This window comes from Salmo salar, chromosome ssa23 (genome assembly GCF_905237065.1).
Source record: "Salmo salar chromosome ssa23, Ssal_v3.1, whole genome shotgun sequence".
NCBI lineage: Eukaryota > Metazoa > Chordata > Actinopteri > Salmoniformes > Salmonidae > Salmo > Salmo salar.
This window is the reverse complement of record NC_059464.1, coordinates 34,182,674-34,202,977: the sequence shown is the minus strand read 5'-3', so window position 1 is coordinate 34,202,977 and position 20,304 is coordinate 34,182,674. Positions and strand designations below refer to the sequence as shown.

Below are 20,304 nucleotides of genomic sequence, written 5' to 3'. Positions count from 1 at the left end.
TTGCAACCAGATGAAGATCTTCAAAGGTAAGTGATACATTTTATTGCTATTTCTGACTTTCGTGACTCATCTGCTTGGTTGTAAAATGTTTGTATGGTTTTGTGTGCTTGGCGCTGTCCTCAGATAATCGCATGTTATGCTTTCGCCGTAAAGCCTTTTTGAAATCTGACAAAGCGGCTGGATTAACAAGAAGTTAATATTTTAACTGATGTAAAACACTTGTTTTTTCATGAATGTTTATTATTACTATTTCTGTAATTTGAATTTGGCGCTCTGCAATTTCACCGGATGTTGTCAAGGTGGGTCGCTAGCGGCACGCCTACGCCAGAGAGGATAATGGTGTTGATGTGAGCCATGACCAGTCTTTCAAAGAATTTCATGGCTACATATGTGAGTGCTACGGGTCAGTAATCATTTAGGCAGGTTACCTTAGTGTTCTTGGGCACAGGGACTATGGTGGTCTACTTGAAACATGTCGGTATTACAGACTCGGACAGGGAGAGGTTGAAAATGTCAGTGAAGACACTTGCCAGTTGGTCAGCGCATGCTCGGAGTACACGTCCTGGTAATCCGTCTGGCCCAGCGGCCTTGTGAGTGTTGACCTGTTTAAAGGTCTTACTCACATTGGCTGTGGTGAGCGTGATCACACAGTCGTCCGGAAGAGCTGATGCTCTTATGCGTGTTTCAGTGTTACTTGCCTTTAAGCAAGCATAGAAATGATTTAGGTTGTCTTGTAGGCTTGTGTCACTGGGCAGCCCTCGGCTGTGCTTCCCTTTGTAGTCTGTAATAGTTTGCAAGCCCTGCCACATCTAAGTACCCCTGACTGCAGTGTGCAATTCGGGGCGGTGCTCAATGTGGGAGGAGTCAAACGTTTGACCCCGCCCACAATTTTTTTGCAGTGTGCAGTTCGGGGCCGGGCTCAGTGTGGGCGGAGTCAAATGTTCGACTCCCCCCATGTTTGACCCCTCCCACTGTTTTTTTGTTGTCCATCTGAGGTTTGACAGTCACACACAGAATACAAACACACACGTTTGTGCAAGGCACACGTTGAATACAAACGTATTTCATTTTTGAAGATCGTAAGAAACATTGTATAAAGTGTTACCAGCACGTGTTGTAACACTTTATGCTTCATGCTATATTTGAGACAAGCTACTGATATTGTTGCAGTGAACAACAGACTTTTTATGTATGTCATGTAGTGTTAAAATTGTGTTGATAAATGTAATTATATTATTTCATTGAGCATATATATACAGTTACTACGTATCCTGATATATAATGCTATTTTACTTTCCTCATGAGAAAGGAGACAGACTATACTATATAGAGATACTGACAAGCTGAATGTGCTTTGTACATTAAGTTATACCAGCTCCAGTAAAGAGATCAGAGACTCGGGTGACTTCTACGTCATCTTTACTAAACAACATAACACAATTAACAATTCAAACAATTAACACAGCAGACAAAAACAAGGTTTGACCACTCCTCAAAAAGGGTTTCACTCCTGCTCCTCAGAAGAGGCAGACAGTCATTGTCTTGTTGTCAACTGCCTCCACATAGAACATCTCATAATCTCTCTGTAACTGGAACATGAATGGTTCCTTGAGGAGAATATTTTCCTCTTCATCCAGGCCATCATACAACCGTAGTTCTTTAAGGGTTGTAATGTGGTCTTCCCTGTCCATCATACAACCGTAGTTCTTTAAGGGTTGTAATGTGGTCTTCCCTGTCCATCATACAACCGTAGTTCTTTAAGGGCTGTAATGTGGTCTTCCCTGTCCATCATACAACCGAAGTTCTTTAAGGGCTGTAATGTGGTCTTCCCTGTCCATCATACAACCGTAGTTCTTTAAGGGTTGTATTGCGTCTTCCCTGTCCATCATACAACCGTAGTTCTTTAAGGGTTGTAATGTGGTCTTCCCCCTCCATCATACAACCGTAGTTCTTTAAGGGTTGTAATGTGGTCTTCCCCCTCCATCATACCACCGTAGTTCTTTAAGGGTTGTAATGTGGTCTTCCCTGTCCATCATACAACCGTAGTTCTTTAAGGGTTGTAATGCGTCTTCCCTGTCCATCATACAATCATAGTTCTTTAAGGGTTGTAATGTGGTCTTCCCCCTCCATCATACAACCTTAGTTCTTTAAGGGTTGTAATGTGGTCTTCCCCCTCCATCATACAACCGTAGTTCTTTAAGGGTTGTAATGCGGTCTTCCCCGTCCATCATACAACTGTAGTTCTTTAAGGGGTGTAATGCGGTCTTCCCTGTCCATCATACAACCGTAGTTCTTTAAGGGTTGTAATGTGGTCTTCCCTGTCCATCATACAACCCTAGTTCTTTAAGGGTTGTAATGCGGTCTTCCCCCTCCATCATACAACCGTAGTTCTTTAAGGGTTGTAATGCGGTCTTCCCCGTCCATCATACAACCGTAGTTCTTTAAGGGTTGTAATGCGATCTTCCCCGTCCATCATACAACTGTAGTTCTTTAAGGGTTGTAATGTGGTCTTCCCTGTCATCATACAACCATAGTTCTTTAAGGGTTGTAATGCGGTCTTCCCCCTCCATCATACAACCGTAGTTTTTTAAGGGTTGTAATGTGGTCTTCCCTGTCCATCATACAACCCTAGTTCTTTAAGGGTTGTAATGTTGTCTTCCCCCTCCATCATACAACCGTAGTTCTTTAAGGGTTGTAATGTGGTCTTCCCTGTCCATCATACAACTGTAGTTCTTTAAGGGTTGTAATGCGGTCTTCCCCGTCCATCATACAACTGTAGTTCTTTAAGGGTTGTAATGCAGTCTTCCCTGTCCATCATACAACCGTAGTTCTTTAAGGGTTGTAATGTGGTCTTCCCTGTCCATCATACAACCGTAGTTCTTTAAGGGTTGTAATGCGGTCTTCCCCCTCCATCATACAACCGTAGTTCTTTAAGGGTTGTAATGTGGTCTTCCCCCTCCATCATACAACCCTAGTTCTTTAAGGGTTGTAATGCGTCTTCCCTGTCCATCATACAACCTTAGTTCTTTAAGGGTTGTAATGTGGTCTTCCCTGTCCATCATACAACCGTAGTTCTTTAAGGGTTGTAATGTGGTCTTCCCCCTCCATCATACAACCATAGTTCTTTAAGGGTTGTAATGTGGTCTTCCCCCTCCATCATACAACCGTAGTTCTTTAAGGGTTGTAATGTGGTCTTCCCTGTCCATCATACAACCGTAGTTCTTTAAGGGTTGTAATGTGGTCTTCCCTGTCCATCATACAACCCTAGTTCTTTAAGGGTTGTAATGTGGTCTTCCCCCTCCATCATACAACCGTAGTTCTTTAAGGGTTGTAATGCGGTCTTCCCTGTCCATCATACAACCGTAGTTCTTTAAGGGTTGTAATGTGGTCTTCCCCCTCCATCATACAACCGTAGTTCTTTAAGGGTTGTAATTTGGTCTTCCCTGTCCATCATACAACCGTAGTTCTTTAAGGGTTGTAATGCGGTCTTCCCCGTCCATCATACAACCGTAGTTCTTTAAGGGTTGTAATGCGGTCTTCCCCGTCCACTTCCCCGTCCATCCCAGTTACACTAGGGAGGGAAACGGTGCCTTTAAATGTTTGGAGTTCCACCACCTTGCTGCCTCTAGGGTGTCCCTTAGAAGAACATCTGCTTCCTTGAAGAAAAAGGAAGAATAAATATTAAGAGTAGTGCCTCATTGGGTGATCAAGTCAAATTACACCACACTTTCACAATACCACCATGCAAACAAAAGCCACTATTACTAAAGGGGTTTTCAGTGATATCTATAACTACTCGAAAAGTCATCACAAATATGATATATTACCATGCATCAAGCCTTCAGCATTACACACAGTAGACTACATACCCAGTTCACAGCTCCCAGTTCGCCGTGCATTTTGTTTTCAGTATCATCTAGAAAGAAAACAGATTGTGGTCATGAATTAATGTTAGGGAACCTCAAGTGATGTGTGTACAAGAATGCACCTTACTTTAGCTAATCAGCCTATACAGTACCTGATCCTGCAGAGCTGGATGCTGATGTGACATACTGTGACCTCTACATCATCCTGAAATATATTGGAGAGGGGAGGGAGGTTTAAGTCTTTAAACATTGGTTTAAGACTATACCACTCATCATATGACACCTCCTACCTGTAGTGGGTTTTGTTTTCGATCTTTCAACCTCTCTTCTTCAGTCCTTAGTGAATGAATGACACATTCAGTATAAAAATATATTCAGATCAGTCTGGCTACAGTGAAACAAGTGATTTTAAGGATGCAAATTAAATGTTTTTATAATGTTCAATTACTTAGGGCATGGGAAAGTTCTGCAGGAGAACTAGGCACCACCATCGCCTAATTTGCTGCATGTTTTCCTTTGAAAAAGAAAATCACACAATCGGATGGGTATCCCAAAAAACAAAATATCCACTAGTGATGAGAATTTTATAATTTATACATACCTCAGTGAAATCACACTATGCTTCCATTGCAATGTACAGGGCGTACTGTAAGTTAAGAAAGAGTAGGTTGTTAAGTTTGATAGTTATAACAACAATAATGATAATAGCAAATAATAATAATACAACTCCCCCCCAGGAATATATTTCAGGATGTAGAAGACCCCCCCCCCCCCAAGAAGTCACATCAGCGTCCAGCTCTGCAGGAGTTTGATGTATGAATTGTGTGTGTAGTGTAAAAACTGTAGGAAACAGGTTCCAAAAAGTGTCAAGAATAATAAACAAGAAAAAGTATGAGCAATAACAATAGTCTGCTTTGCATGCTGCAAGCACAGAAATAACAATAACTTTTCATATGTTATAACTGAAAATAGGACTAATATAATATACTGAATAGCCAGCATATTACCATCAAAACAAACACCCCACAATTGTTTGAAAAACCTTGCTTTGGTAGGCCCTGTGATGTAAACAAGGTGCAATTTTCAATACAGGAATGACAATCAAATGGTACAGTTCAGTGGAATAACTTAATGGAATATCCAACCTGAACATCATCCACACCAAAAGTCCTCCAAGGTCCAGGGGACAAGATCTGAACAATGTTTCTGTGAACACAGTGTTGCTGACCAGAAAATGTATTTTCGACTGCAAACACACCATTTCTCACATCAATGCACTCACATGCCAAAAATCTTTCCTTGGACACCGTTTCAAAGCCATGTGTATGCTTTCTTCTTAAATGTGTTTTCAAGTTTTTCTTATTTAACTTAAGTTTGCAGTATGGACAAGTTACAATGACTTTTCTTGACTTGCCATGTATGTTGGGCCCAGGTGATTTCATTATTGTATTTACTATGTGTAGGCTGTGTAGACTCGCTATGTGTAAGTAAGGGAATGGCCGTCGGCATCAACGATACACATTTAGAGCCAACCAAGCACAACAAGGCATACATTGAAGAAATATAGAAAATCAACGATCAAATTGATTAAATAACTGTACATGTAAACCTAGGCTTACTGCTCAAGTAGGCAAATTTGTCCAAATAAGATTCCCTCATTGTAAGCAATTAGCTAGTTCGCGTTCAAAAGGGTGCTATTGCTAATTAGCTAGCGCAAGTGCAAATGGTTGCTAATTAATGCTATGCTAACATCGGTGTGGTAGTTGGTTATATAAAAATATACCACTGCACTGGTATAACATGAACATTACAAAGTACATTATGCATAATGACAGTCTCACTTCCATGGTTGATATTTTTATCCATGTAGGTTAGGTTTGATTAAGATTCGCTTTCGTTGACGTTGATACCTTTGACGTGAACCTCAACTTGGGTGTGCTTGAAGGACACAAGACGGGAAGGGTTCGGGTTAAACGCGTTTGACTCCATCCACATTGAGCCCGGACCCGAACTGCACACTGCAGTCAGGGGCTTCTCGCCACATCCCACGAGCACCGGAGCCGGTGTAGTACGCTTTGCCTGTTTGATGGTTCATCGGGGGTATAGCGGGATTTCTTATAAACTTCTGGGTTAGAGTCCTGCTCCTTGAAAGCGGTAGCTCTACTCTTTAGGTCAGTGTGAATGTTACCTGTAATCCATAGCTTCTGGTTGGGGTATGTACGTACGTACGGTCACTGTGGGGACGACGTCCTCGATGCACGTATTGATAAAGCCAGTGACTGATGTGGTGTACTCCTCAATGCCATCGGAAGAATCACGGAACATATTCCAGTCTGTGACAGCAAAACAGTCATGCAGTTTAGCATCTGCTTCATCTTACCACTTTTTTATGGACCGAGTTACTGGTGCTTCCTGCTTTAATTTTTGCTTGTAAGCAGGAATCAGGAGGATAGAGTTATGGTCAGATATGCCAAATGGAGGGTGAGGAAGAGCTTTGTACACGTCTCTGTGTGGAGTAAAGGTGGTCTAGATTTTTTCCCCCCTCTGGTTGCACATTTAACATGTTGATAGAAATTAGGTAAAACTGATTTAAGTTTCCCTGCATTAAAGTCCCCGGCCACTAGAAGCGCCGCCTCTGGATGAGCATTTTCCTGTTTGCTTATGGCGGAATACAGCTCATTGAGCGCGGTTTAGTGTCAGCCTCGGTTTGTGGTGGTATGTAGACAGCTACGAAAAATACAGATGAAAACTCTCTAGGTAGATAGTGTGGTCTACAGCTTAGCATGAGATACTCTACCTCAGGTGAGAAAAACCCTGAGACTTCCTTAGATATCGTGCACCAGCTATTGTTTACAAATATAGGCCCCCGCCCGGTGTCTTCCAAGAGGCTGCTGTTCTGTCCTGCTGATAGAGTGTATAACCAGCCAGCTGTATGTTCTTAATGTCGTCGTTCAGCCACGACTCTGTGAAACAAGATATTACCGCTTTTTTACATCTCGTTGGTAGGATATACGTGCTTTCAGTTCGTCCCATTTATTTTCCAGCAATTGAACGTTAGCTAGCGGAATGGAAGGCTAGTGCAGATTTGCCACTCGACGCCTGATCCTCACAAAACATCCTCATCTCTTTCCTCAAAATCTACGTTTCCTTTTCCAGTGAATCACGGGGTCTGGGCCTGGTCGGGTGTCCATACCATATCCCTCGCATCTGACTCATTGAAGAAGAACTCCTTGTCCAATTTGAGGTGAGTAATCCCAGTTCTGATGTCCAGAAGCTCTTTTCGGTCATAAGAGATGGTAGCAGCAACATTATGTACAAAACCAGTTACGAACAACGTGAAAAAACGAACAAAATAGCATAGTTGGTTAAGAGCCGTTAAGACTGCAGCCCTACCTACCGGCGTCATCTTTAGCGCACATTAGGGTTGTTACTTGCTACAGTGGCCATGTTCGAGAGGATCAAAACCGAAATGTATAATTGGTAAATGACTGATCTACAAATAATAATGAGTAGTTATTTATTTTATTTCACCCCTTTTCGTGGTATCCAAAAAGGTAGTTACAGTCTTGTGCAACTCCCGTACGCACTCGGGAGAGGCAAAGGTCGAGAGCCGTGCATCCTCCGAAACACAACCCAGCCTCACTGCTTCTTGACACAATGCCCGCTTAACCCGGAAGCCAGCCGCACCAATGTGTCAGAGGAAACACCGTACACCTGGCGACCGTGTCAACGTGCATTGCGCCCGGCCCGCCACAGGAGTCACTAGAGCGCGATGGTACAAGAACATCCCTGCTGGCCAAACCCTCCCCTAACCCGGACGATGCTGAGCCGATTGTTCGCCGCCCCATGGGTCTCCCGGTCGCAGCCGTCTGCGACAGAGCCTGGACTCGAATCAGGATCTCTAGTGGCACAGCTAGCGCTGCCATGCAGTGCCTTAGACAACTGCGCCGCTCTGGAGGCCCATGAGTAGTTATTTCTGATGCAAGGTTCTCTGTAGATCAGTTAGTCATTACTCACCTGCACTGTCGGCTGCATAGTCGAACAAACCCAGTGATTTCCAACACGGATCATTTCAGATTTCCATGATGAATTGCGTTTCATGCGCTCGTTAGAGGTAGTATTAGTAACACTATCAACAATTCACAGTTAATATTTCACAAACATATCAGTCTCCTGAGAGACCACCAAAAATTGCCAAAGCCAACTATATTTCAAGTCGTCTCGGCGGGGTATTGGGTAAAGTTTTCAACTAGCAATAATCGCGCCTCGGATAAACCTCATAGGCTACGATACTGCCACTGCGCAAAGATAAAGAGAACATGGATTGGGTGGATATACTTTCAACTCGGTGATGATTCCTATGACGGTTTCAATAAAAAAAAAGTTAACAATACACAAATAGACATAGATTAGGAAGACGTGTATAATTATATTATGATGTGAACACAATTAAAAAAAAAAGGTTTTTACATTTTGAATTTAAAATATTCAAAGACATGCCGTGCATTGTGGGATACATTGTGTCAACATGTGGAGAACTGGAGATAACTGATCAGTCGCCTACAGGCTGGATAAAACAAGGATAGGCTAAGGGGCTTTCCCACAAAATGGGTTTGTAGCGGTTTTTCCGAATTGTGACTCGTTTTTTACAGTTTATTTTCTATTTCCACAATCGTATCTCAGGAGAGCACGGTGATTTGTTCAGAAAGGGTTGTCTAGTGTGGTTCGCTGCAGAACCAGTCCGGACCAAACACAGGAAAAGAACCAAAGAAGCGCAGTATTATCAAAGACAGTACAGTATGCTTTAGAAACTCTGTTGTATTATTGGTTGTTTGGCAGCGAGCAATTGATGAAATACACACAGCGCAGTAACGTAATTTAATATATCTTAAATATGTGATTCGCAGCGCATTTATGAATGCATCGGATGCAGATTAGGCTACATGGGTGTTATACGCATATTCACGTCGCAGTTTAGTTAGAGCGGCTATTGTTGGAGACAAAAGCGAAAGTAATATGTAATTTGGGATACAAGTTAGGCTTCTTGATCATTATAATGTGAGCATTTTTCTCCAATAAACAAATTACTTGCACGAACACGTGGTTTTGTTTAGGTATTTTAGGTTGTTTGACATTTGGCAATGTGGAACCAACCGGACCCAATGAAAAAAGTACAATGTAACAAATAATCGATCTCAGACATATGTGTGAAAACTACCTTACTGGGTATTCAGATAGGAATATATTTATATGTAGAAAATGTTGAGATTTTCTGCAGAATTTAGAAGCATGTCCTGTCAGATACATTTGACATTTCTGTTTGCAATGTTCTAAAAATATTTCATGAACTCTTTTGACGCAAGTATGGTGTGCCTATAGGAAGCATGGCGCTTGTATGCTTTAGTGGTTGAAAACGGGACCATTTTTGTCTCACCGATGTAACCTTCGTTCTATCCTTGGGGTGTTGTCACTTCTATTTAGACAATAACACTAGGCGGTTCATTGATATAAAGAACATATTCATTGACTGACCACCAAAGTATCCCTTGCTACCACTGAAGCTCATGATATGAACAAGCGCCAATCAGCGTTCTCTAGTCTGATAGATTGCTTCCGTAGTGTGCCATTCAAACCACCAGATGGCAATCTAATCCATGCAAAGTGGCATAGTTTAAAGATTATTTCAGTGATTACCTCCAAGTTAAAAAAATATATATAATTTAATCCCTTTTTAGATGTCATTTTAAGTCAGCAAATGTGAAGACTGTGCAAGGGGTGTGTAGACTTTCACTAGCGACTGTATATTTCCCTAAGAGTTGTCCAAAGTTGCTAGAATCTAATTCAAAATTATTCACAGCTGCAATGCCTGCCAAAGGTGCTTCCACCACCGGTGTGAAGACATGCAGTCAAGACATCTTCATTTTGTAATTGTTATTAATTTGGAAAATGTTCTATGATTTTTCTTTCACTTTAAATATGTGGAATAGGTTGTGTAGATCGGTGTGGGGAAAAAATCTAATGTAATCTCTTTTTACATTTCATTTAAGGCAGCAAAATGTGAAGACTGTGCAAGGGGTGTGTAGACCATATGACTGTAGGCCCCATTTGTAACTTGATGATTCTGTTCCCTGTGTTTCCACCCCTGAAGGAGACCTCTCACGTAATCAGTTGAAGTATCCACTTGACTACAGCATGACAATTTCAGCTATTATAAGAACTGTAATTTCTATGCAGAAATGATGGAAAGGGAAAGCTACATATTCTTGCATATCAATGCAAAAACACTGCACTGTAGATGTATATTCTATGTTTAGTTTTGTCCTCTTAGCTACTCATATGTCTCCCATATCTCCTACAGTAAAGGTTCATTTCGTTGTCAGATTATTGATACCAGTTGAGATGGATAGGTAATAATGCCTAATACACTAAGCTTCTTCTAAATATCAATGCAATGCCGGATAATGATAATAATCATAATAAACCCTCACTTCCTATGGAGAGTGAACATTAAAAGCATTTCTGTTGTTGTGAAATCTCAGTGGGTTAATGCCATTTGCTTTATATAATGTAGGCTCAGCAGCAGATAACCAGTAGCATGCCGGTTGTAAAGCAGCCTGTCCTGTGCTGTGCTGCTGACACAATAGGGAGGATTTGCTCCTGCCAGTCATAGACAGGTGCAATTAGTCTTACAGTGGCAGGATCACCGTCAGGGACAGGACAGTTAAGTATGTAGATAAAGGGATTACACTGTGTCTGGGCCACATAATCTCAAATGAATCCGGTAAGCTTCTGTTTCATTCTGAGCCTAGCATGGCAATCCATTTTCATCATCACACTACAACCTGGCTATTACTTCAGTGCAACCCAGGAAAATATGAGAAGAGCTGTGTTCACTTTGCGAGACGAACGATCTCTCAAACCAGGCTTGTGTGCCACACCTGTGTGCCAGTTGTGGACATTTGATAATGGTGGTCGTCAGGGGGGATAATATGCTATAATTCTCTTGAGGTGCCTTGATTACTTTTCTCTGAAAGCCCTATCAAGAATCTTAATGGATTTCCATCCATCCACTCAGGGATGTGTGATTTTAGTAATCACCTGTGACGTGCTATAGATTAGATGTGGTCCAGCCTACATAATACCCTGCTTTCCAATAGGGCCCAGTGGTAGTCCATGGTCTTAAACACACTGGCATCATCCCTTTTTTTGTTTAGTGTATTCAATTGTAGAGCTTTGTTTTTAAGTCTATGCCATCCAGTATAAGGATAAGCTTATGTCATGTGTAGCAGCTTCTACTAGGTTATTAAGTCGGAATTTTTGTCTGGGAAATGTAAGTATGGCTTTCCGGTAAAACCCTTAGACTGGTGTATGCCAACCAGGCTGATCCAGCTTAGACCCAACCAATCACAGCTGTCTGTCTCTAATCACAGTCTCAGACCTCCGTCCACCAACACACTCAGCCTCCTTAAATCACTGATCAGTGATTCATCAGGATCAGCGGGCATAATGAGGTGTGTGTATGTTTGTAGGGAGGGAGTACCTGTTTACCTGTGTACGTGTGTGTCTCTGTTTGTGTGTGTCTGTGCCACTGTGAGTGCCACTGTGTGTGTGTGCCATGTGTGTGTCTGTGTTTGTATGTCGTGTGTGTGTGTGGTCTGATTTAAAGCACAGCAGGCTGGGGGACAGACAGGCAGGCATTGATGCTGGCCAGCCCATCTCTCACCTCTCCCCGTGTCACACTATGCTTTACAGTACAGACAACCAGCCAAGGCTCTAGTCTGCACACAGTAAAGTTAGGTCACTCAAAACATCCCCGGCCGTCACAGGCTTCCACTGCAATAAGTCATATTGACAGACCGTGCTGTGCTCTGCTAGGTCATGGAGCCATTCAAATCAAAGGATACATTCCAAATGACACCCTATTCCCTATATAGTGCACTACTTATGGAACCTGGTCAAAAGTAGTGCACTGTATAGGGATTAGTGTGCCAATTGGGACGTCACCAAACTGCTCCTTTAAATAACCTTCTTCTGTCTCTCCAGCGAGTCTTCACGCCCTGCATACCCCCCCCCCCCGCCCCTCCCCGTGACAGCTTCCTGTGTCCACGAGCAGCTTCCATCTGTTATCCCCATGTCTCCTGTCTTCTGAACTCCATCCCAGAGATGCTACATCTGGCAACCTTCAGACTCTGACACAGAGAGTCATAATAGTGCATGTGTTTTTGTATAAGCTGATACTACTGTATCGCATAGCAATGTTGAATATATTTGGAGACACATAGTAGCACTATGCAACAATATCAATACTGGTCACATAGTTATTAAATGTGACCAGTTTTAATGACGATATAGTAATACCCACATGTACAGTAGGCAGAGTTAACAGTACATAATCTATACATCGTCCCAAAGATAAGCACGCATGCATTATAACAGAAGCACTGACACCTAAAATGTATATGTCGGCAAAACACAGCTCTCTCACCGAATGAAGTACAGCATAAACATTGTGCATAATTAATGCAGGCACTTGAACACATGCACTGTAATAAAAAACCAGCAGAGTGCGCTCTATCCATATGACAAACGGGTGCTGAAGCATGCTACTGAACTAAAAGTATTGGTTAGACTTTGACTGAACACTCAAGAAGAGAGAATGAACTCACTGACTTCAATACTAACATTGTGTGAATAGAATAATTTATTATCGGGTAAATGACTGAGCACACTGATCTAATTTCAATAAATCGAGTGCTGCAATAAAATCAAATGGTGTTTGTCACATTTCCGAAAACTAGACTTTACAGTGAAATGCTTGCTTATGAGCCCTTCCCAACGATGCAGTTAAAAATAATAACAAAATAGTAACAGAAGAGGAATAAAATACACAAGAATGGAGCTATGTTCAGGGAGTAGCAGTACCAGATCAATGTGCAGGGGTATGAAGTATTTAACATAGTAGATATATGTATGTACATGAAGGTAGGGTAAAGTGACAGGCACCAGGATAGATAATAATAAGACTAAAATAAAGACTAGTAGTGGCAGCATATGATCAGTGTAAAAGTCTGTGTGTTTGTGTTGTGTAGGTATGCTTGTGTGTTATGTGTGCGTATGTAGTGGATATGTAGTGTGTGTATACATTGCCTTCGGAAAGTATTCAGACCCCTTGACTTTTTCCACATTTTGTTAGGTTACAGGCTTGTTATAAAATTGATTAAATTGTTTTTTTCCCTCATCAATCTACACACAATACCCCATAATGACAAAAAAAAAACGTTTTTTTTGTTGCTAATTTATATAAAAAAAAACTGATATGACATTTGCATAAGTATTCAGACCCTTTACTCAGGACTTTGTAGAAGCACCTTTGGCAGGGATTACAGCTTCGAGTCTTCTTGAGTATGATGATACAAGCTTGGCACACCTGTATTTGGTGAGTTTCTTCCATTCTTCTCTGCAGATCCTCTCAAGCTCTGTCAGGTTAGATGGGGAGCGTTGCTGCACAGCTATTTTCAGGTCTCTCCAGAGATGTTCGATCGGGTTCAAGTCCAGGCTCTGGCTGGGCCACTCAAGGACTTTCAGACACTTATCCCGAAGCCACTCGTGAGTTGTCTTGGCTGTGTGCTTAGGGTCGTTGTCCTGTTGGAAGGTGAACCTTAGCCCCAGTCTGAGTTCCTGAGCGCTTTGGAGCATGTTTTCATTAAGGATCTCCCTGTACTTTGCTCCATTCATCTTTGCCTCGATCCTGACTGGCCTCCCAGTCTCTGCCACTGAAAAACATCCCCCACAGCATGATTCTGCCACCACCATGCTTCACTATAGGGATGGTGTTTCCTCCAGATGTGACGCTTGGCATTTAGGCCAAAGAGTTTAATCTTGGTTTCATCAGACCAGAGATGTCCTTCTGGAATGTTCTCCCATCTCCACAGAGGAACTCTAGAGCTCTACAGAGGAACTCTAGAGCTCTGTCAGAGTGACCATTGGATTCTTGGTTACCTTCCTGACCAAGGCCCTTCTCCCCCGATTGCTCAGTTTGGCCGGGCGGCCAGATCTAGGAAGAGTCTCGGTGGTTCCAAACGTCTTCCATTGAAAAATGATGGAGGCCACTGTGTTCTTGGGGACCTTCAATGCTGCAGACATTTTTTGTACCCTTCCCCAAATCTGTACCTCGACACAATTCTGTCTCGGTGCTTTACCTAGAATTCCTTCGACCTCATGGCTTGATTTTTGCTCTGACAAGCACTGTCAACTAAGTGACCATATATACAGTTGAAGTCGGAAGTTAACATACACCTTAGCCAAATACATTTAAACTCAGTTTTTCACAATTCCTGACATTTAATCCTAGTAAAAAGTCCCTGTCTTTGGTCAGTTAGTATCACCACTTTATTTTAAGAATGTGAAATGTCAGAATAATAGTAGAGGGAATGATTTATTTGAGCTTTTATTTCTTTCATCACATTCCCAGTGGGTCAGAAGTTTACATACACTCAATTAGTATTTGTTAGCATTGCCTTTAAATTGTTTAACTTGGGTCAAACAATTTGCGTAGACATCCACAAGCCTCCCACAATAAGTTGGGTGAATTTTGGCCCTTTCCTCTTGACAGAGCTGGTGTAACTGAGTCAGGTTTGTAGGCCTCCTAGCTCACACACGCTTTTTCAGTTCTGCCCACAAATTTTCTATAGGATTGAGGTCGGCTTTGTGATGGCCACTCCAATACCTTGACTTTGTTGTCCTTAAGCCATTTTGCCACAACTTTGGAAGTATGCTTGGGGTCATTGTCCATTTGGAAGACCCATTTGCGACCAAGCTTTAACTTCCTGACTGATGTCTTGAGATGTTGCTTCAATATATCCACATAATTTTCCTTCCTCATGAAGCCATCTATTTTGTGAAGTGCACCAGTCCCTCCTGCAGCAAAGCACCCCTACAACATGATGCTGCCACCCCCGTGCTTCACGGTTGGGATGGTGTTCTTCGGCTTGCAAGCGTCCCCCTTTTTCCTCTAAACATAACGATGGTCATTATGGCCAAACAGTTCTATTTTTGTTTCATCCGACAAGAGGACATTTCTCCAAAAAATACGATCTTTGTCCCCATGTGCAGTTGCAAACCGTAGTCTGGCTTTTTATGGTGGTTTTGGAGCAGTAGCTTCTTCCTTCCTGAGCGGCCTTTCAGGTTATGTCGATATAGGACTCATTTTACTGTGGATATAGATACTTTTGTACCTGTTTCCTCCAGCATCTTCACAAGGTCCTTTGCTGTTGTTCTGGGATAGATTTGCACTTTTCGCACCAATGTACATTAATCTCTAGGAGACAGAACATGTCTCCTTCCTGAGCGGCATGACAGCTGCGTGGTCCCATGGTGTTTATACTTGCGTACTATTGTTTGTACAGATGAACGTGGTACCTTCAGGCGTTTGGAAATTGCTCCCAAGGATGAACCAGACTTGTGGAGGTATACAATTATATTTCTGAGGTCTTGGCTGATTTCTTTTGATTTTCCCATGATGTCAAGCAAAGAGGCACTGAGTTTGAAGGTAGGCCTTGAAATACATTCACAGGTACACCTCCAATTGACTCAAATTATGTCATTTAGCCTAACAGAAGCTTCTAAATCCATGAAATAATTTTCTGGAATTCTCCAAGCTGTTTAAAAGCACAGTCAACTTAGTGTATGTAAACTTCTGACCCACTGGAATTGTGATGCAGTGAATTATAAGTGAAATAATCTTTCTGTAAACAATTGTTGGAAAAATTACTTGTATCATGCACAAAGTTGATGTCCTAACCGACTTGCCAAAACTATAGTTTGTTTACAAGAAAATTGTGGAGTGGTTGAAAAACGAGTTTTAATGACTCCAACCTAAGTGTATGTAAACTTCCAACTTCAACTGTAGACAGGTGTGCCTTTCCAAATCATGTCCAATCATTTGAATTTACCACAGGTGGACTCCAATCAAGTTGTAGAAACATCTCAGGGATGTTCAATGGAAACAGGATGCACCTGAGCTCTATTTCGAGTCTCATAGCGAAGGGTTTGAATACTTATGTAAATAAGGTATTTATGTTTTTGCTTTGTCATTATGGGGTATTGTGTCTAGATTGTTTTTATTGAATACATTTTAGATTAATGCTGTAACGTAACAACTTTTTGAAAAAAGTCAAAGGGCACTGTATATAGTCTTGTGAGTGTACACAGAGTCAGTGCAAGATTGGGTCAGTGCAGACCGTCCGGGTAACCATTTAATTAACTATTTAGCAGTCTTTTGGCTTGGAGGTAGAAGCTGTCTCGGAGCCTGTTGGTCCGAGAGCCAATGCTCCGGTACCGTTTGCTGGACGGTAGCAGGTTGAATAGTCTATGGCTTGGGTAGTTGGAGTCTTTGACAATTTTTCAGACCTTCCTCTGACACTGTCTGATATAGAGGTCCTGGATGGCAGGGAGCTCGGCTCCCGTAATGTACTGGGCTGTCCGCACAACCTTGCGTAGCTCTCTGCGGTGATGCAGCCAGTCAAGATGCTCCACGACTGTGCGGGTGTGTGTGGACTATGTTAAGTCCTTAGTGATGCTGATGGCAAGGAACATGAAGCTCTCGACCAGCTCCACCACAGCCCCATCGATGTGGATGGGGACATGCTCTCCCCTAATCACCACCTTCCACTCATCTCCTTGAGTAATGAACCATGTAGTCAGTCTCTGTCAGTCCCAGTGCGTCACGTATGAGAACAAGGGCTGACTATCATTCGCTAGTTAATATGTAATGAGAAAATTATCAAATACAAATATGCTATCATCATACAAGCATACAGGCTACAAACAGCATGTTTCTTGATTATTCCTTGCTTACCAGTTGATCATATTCACATGAACGATCTCCATTCAAATCAAATCAAAGTTTATTGGTCGTGTACACACTTTTGTAGATATTATCGCAGGTGCAGCGAAATGCTAATGTTTCTAGCTCCAACAATGCAGCAGTAGCAATACAATAACAATACACACATAATTCCTTCCCCCCAAAGTAAGAAAGAACAAGAAATGAAGACATATCAGAAGTGTGTGACAGCTGCCCTAGCTTGGTGTGGTCAAGCCTATAACCTACTTCCAAGACTCATTACTCCTGAACACTTAGACAAACAGGTCAAGCATTGTGAACTCAAGCATCATATAGACAGCAGATGTGGCTCTGCTTGTTTTGCTATATCCACTATCCTAGCTGTGTTTCTTGAGTGTTCAGTTTCTGCTCTGCTAGTAGTGTTCTGTTTGTCGATCTCACTCCATCTCTCTGTGTCTGTTTGCCTGACATTAGTTTCCATCTCATCGGTCAATGTGAAAACCTGTGAAGGCCATCTCCCCCATCTCCCTCAGCCTCTCTGCTGCATCTCTGCCACTCTTCTGACTGTGTCAGCAGTAAGGGGCTGACTCACACTCCCTCAGCCCCATCGTCCCTCAGGGCCCTTCGGGCAAAGACGACACGTCGCTCCCCCAGACAGACAGGCTCATTTGCATGGCCGTAAATCACTTACAAAACTGACACCCAACGAGAGCACAGCAAGGATTATGAGACAGGGCCATAAAACTATTACTCCATGTGCCAAACTGCAGTGTTATGTGAGATGAGGCTCCCAGGCAGGAATATAAACTCTTCAAGTGGTTGGTGAGGTGATGATGTTTGGTGGTTGAGAAAACTGATCTGTGTTCAGTCTCACATGCAGCTACGTTTTAGCCCCTGGTTGGAATGCGACAGCATTCAGGAGAGGTGTGTTTGGAAAGGTCAGGAATCCCAAGTTTCTTCAAAGTCTAGTGTAGCCTACAACTAACAGTGCATGATGCAACCTCACCTTCTGAGGTGAAAAGCCAAGACAGCGACTGTTAATAACAGGCAGGCCTAGGCTTGATGGAGTCAATACAACATGAAAAACAAATGGTTTCATCATTCATCATATGGGTTTTAAAATCAATTAAGTTATCTAAACATTATCTTACAATTTCACTCCTTCAAGCGGTGTATAGGCCTACAACACTGGAAAAATAGAAAGACTCAAAACACCATGATTGGCTAATAAAACCATGGACAGTAGTGCACCTAACCTAAGATCTGGTGTTCGGATTGTGTTTGAATGTAAACTCAAAGTATGTTTTATGATACACAGAAAGTGTTTTAAAACAGACTACAAGTATTCTAAAACACCCAAATGGTTCTTCAGTCTGAATATTTTTTTTTAAGAGAGTGATTTCAGCGCATGTAAAAAGGCAGCATCAAAACACACACAAAAAGCTGTGTGTCTCGTACAATCAAATGGCTAAGAAATGCAAATTGTTTATAGTCTAAATATTGATTGATGATAAGGGCATATGGAGAATATTTTTTGTGGAACTCCACCTTTATTTAGACATTAAAAACAGGTGACAGAGAAGACGGAAAGTGGGACAGGCGAAAGCGGCATTGAATCCCCGACTTCTGGGGCAGTAATATGGTACATTTCAGTGGAATTTCATTGGAATATTACACCCTCAACAATACTGCCACACTGTAAAAAATATTCTGGGGTGAATTGAAATAGATTTTTTTTTAAATGACAACCAATTTAAATGAATGCAGGTTGTTTCAATTATTAGTTCATTTTATTTTACTCCCCCAAAACATCCTGTTTAATATGTTGCTAAAAATTTTACTATCTTTTATGAGGATAAACATAGATATAAGAGAGTGAATGAACTGATTTGAAGCCTGGTTTTAATCTCCTTGCACTTCCTATGTTGCCACTCTGTTTTCAGAGGATTGTAGGTAATTCAATAATTTTTTACTTTATTATTATTTTACACAATGTTATATGCATGTTTGAATAAATAAAATGATACTTATATATTAGTAGTAAGCAGCTTGTTGTGCTATGAGGTGTAATGATTCAGGATGAACGGATATCAAAACCTTTAGACAAAATTACATTAATGATGACACAAACCATTCCCACATTTACATACTTTAAAACTAGAGGCAAATACAGAATCTTGCTATGTTTGCTGTAAAACCTTAGGTGGATTGTTGCATAAATCAACACTGAACATTACAATACTCCAGAAGAAGAGATCATTATACAGGGTTAAAGGGCACCACGACAGTTTTAGATGTTTTAGAGAGAGGAAGGGACAACAAAAGAGAAGGTATCTAATTCTGCACTAAACAGAACTCAAACATCAAACTACTGTTTTCAACCTTTTCTGTTAGTGCTCCCAGTCCCTGGCAAGGTGTTGCACTACAATTGATTAAATAGTGTTTCAACACCATGTAATGTTTCAAAACATGTCAGGATGATGCGCATAAATCTAAGACACTCCATTTAGTATGATATGTTATGTTTTGTATGGTATCTATTAATTTGTGGCTGTCCATCACCCATTTCATATGATATTTTACAAATTACAACTCGTATAATGTTACGAATTTGCAAAACGTACAATATATTACACATTTTCAAAATGCGGTATATGTAACACATTTGCAAAACTTATGATATGTAATGAATTCTAGCTAGGTGGCTAGGAGGCTAAAGTTAGCTAACTGGCTAACGTTAGCTAAAATAGGGTTTAGGATTAGCGGTTAGGTTTAGGAGTTAGGTTAAAGGATTAAGGTCAGGGTTAGGGAAAGGGTTAGCTAAAAGGGTTAAGGTCCGGGTTAGCTAAAAGGGTTAAGGTTAGGGTTAGGGGAAGGGTTAGCTAAAAGGGTTAAGGTTAGGGTTAGGGGAAGGGTTAGCTAAAAGGGTTAAGGTCAGGGTTAGGGTTAGCTAAAAGGGTTAGGGTTAGGGTAAGGGTTAGCTAAAGGGTTAGGGTTAGTTGTAAAGTAGCTCAAAAGTTGGAAGTAGTTGAACATTTGCATATTAGCTAAAATGTTAAAGTTATCCATGATGAGATTCAAACTCGCAACCTTTGGGTTGATAGAAAGTTGTGTTATACACCCACCCAACCACTCTAATTTTGCCTGAAGTAACCATCTTTCTTATGTAACAATACCAAAAGTAACATATCATTCTAATTTGAGTACCCTGGATTTCTTTATGTCTAGTCTATGAGACCTGGCTGGTGTACACAAGAATAATAGTGAAGACATCAAAACAATGAAATTACAATGAAATAACACATATGGAAACATTTATTTGGGCTGCAATCTGAGACTGGTCTTCCTTTCCTGTGGCGGTCCTCATGGGAGCCAGTTTCATCATAGCCCTTGATTGTTTTTGCGACTGCACTTGAAGAAACTTTCAAAGTTCTTGATATTTTCCAGATTGACTGACCTTCATGTCTTAAAGTAATGATGGGCTGTCATTTCTCTTTGCTTATTTGAGTTATTCTTGCCATAATATGGACTTGGTCTTTTACCAAATATGGCTATCTTCTGTATACCACCCCTACCATGTCACAACACAACTGA

The 20,304-nt window shown here is 41.5% G+C and overlaps 1 long non-coding RNA gene and 1 other non-coding gene across 2 annotated transcripts; both read right to left on the bottom strand.

Moving 5' to 3' along the window:
- Positions 1-1,402: 1,402 nt before the first annotated feature.
- Positions 1,403-8,158, bottom strand: LOC106584458 (uncharacterized). Its single transcript, XR_001323743.2, has 7 exons — positions 7,884-8,158; positions 4,468-4,512; positions 4,315-4,380; positions 4,157-4,202; positions 4,019-4,071; positions 3,870-3,916; positions 1,403-3,656 (listed from the first exon to the last, which is right to left on the bottom strand). It is a non-coding gene; the product is annotated as an uncharacterized lncRNA (long non-coding RNA).
- LOC123729951 (U4 spliceosomal RNA) lies at positions 8,036-8,176 on the bottom strand. Its single transcript, XR_006761647.1, has one exon. It is a non-coding gene; the product is annotated as a U4 spliceosomal RNA (small nuclear RNA).
- Positions 8,177-20,304: the final 12,128 nt, after the last annotated feature.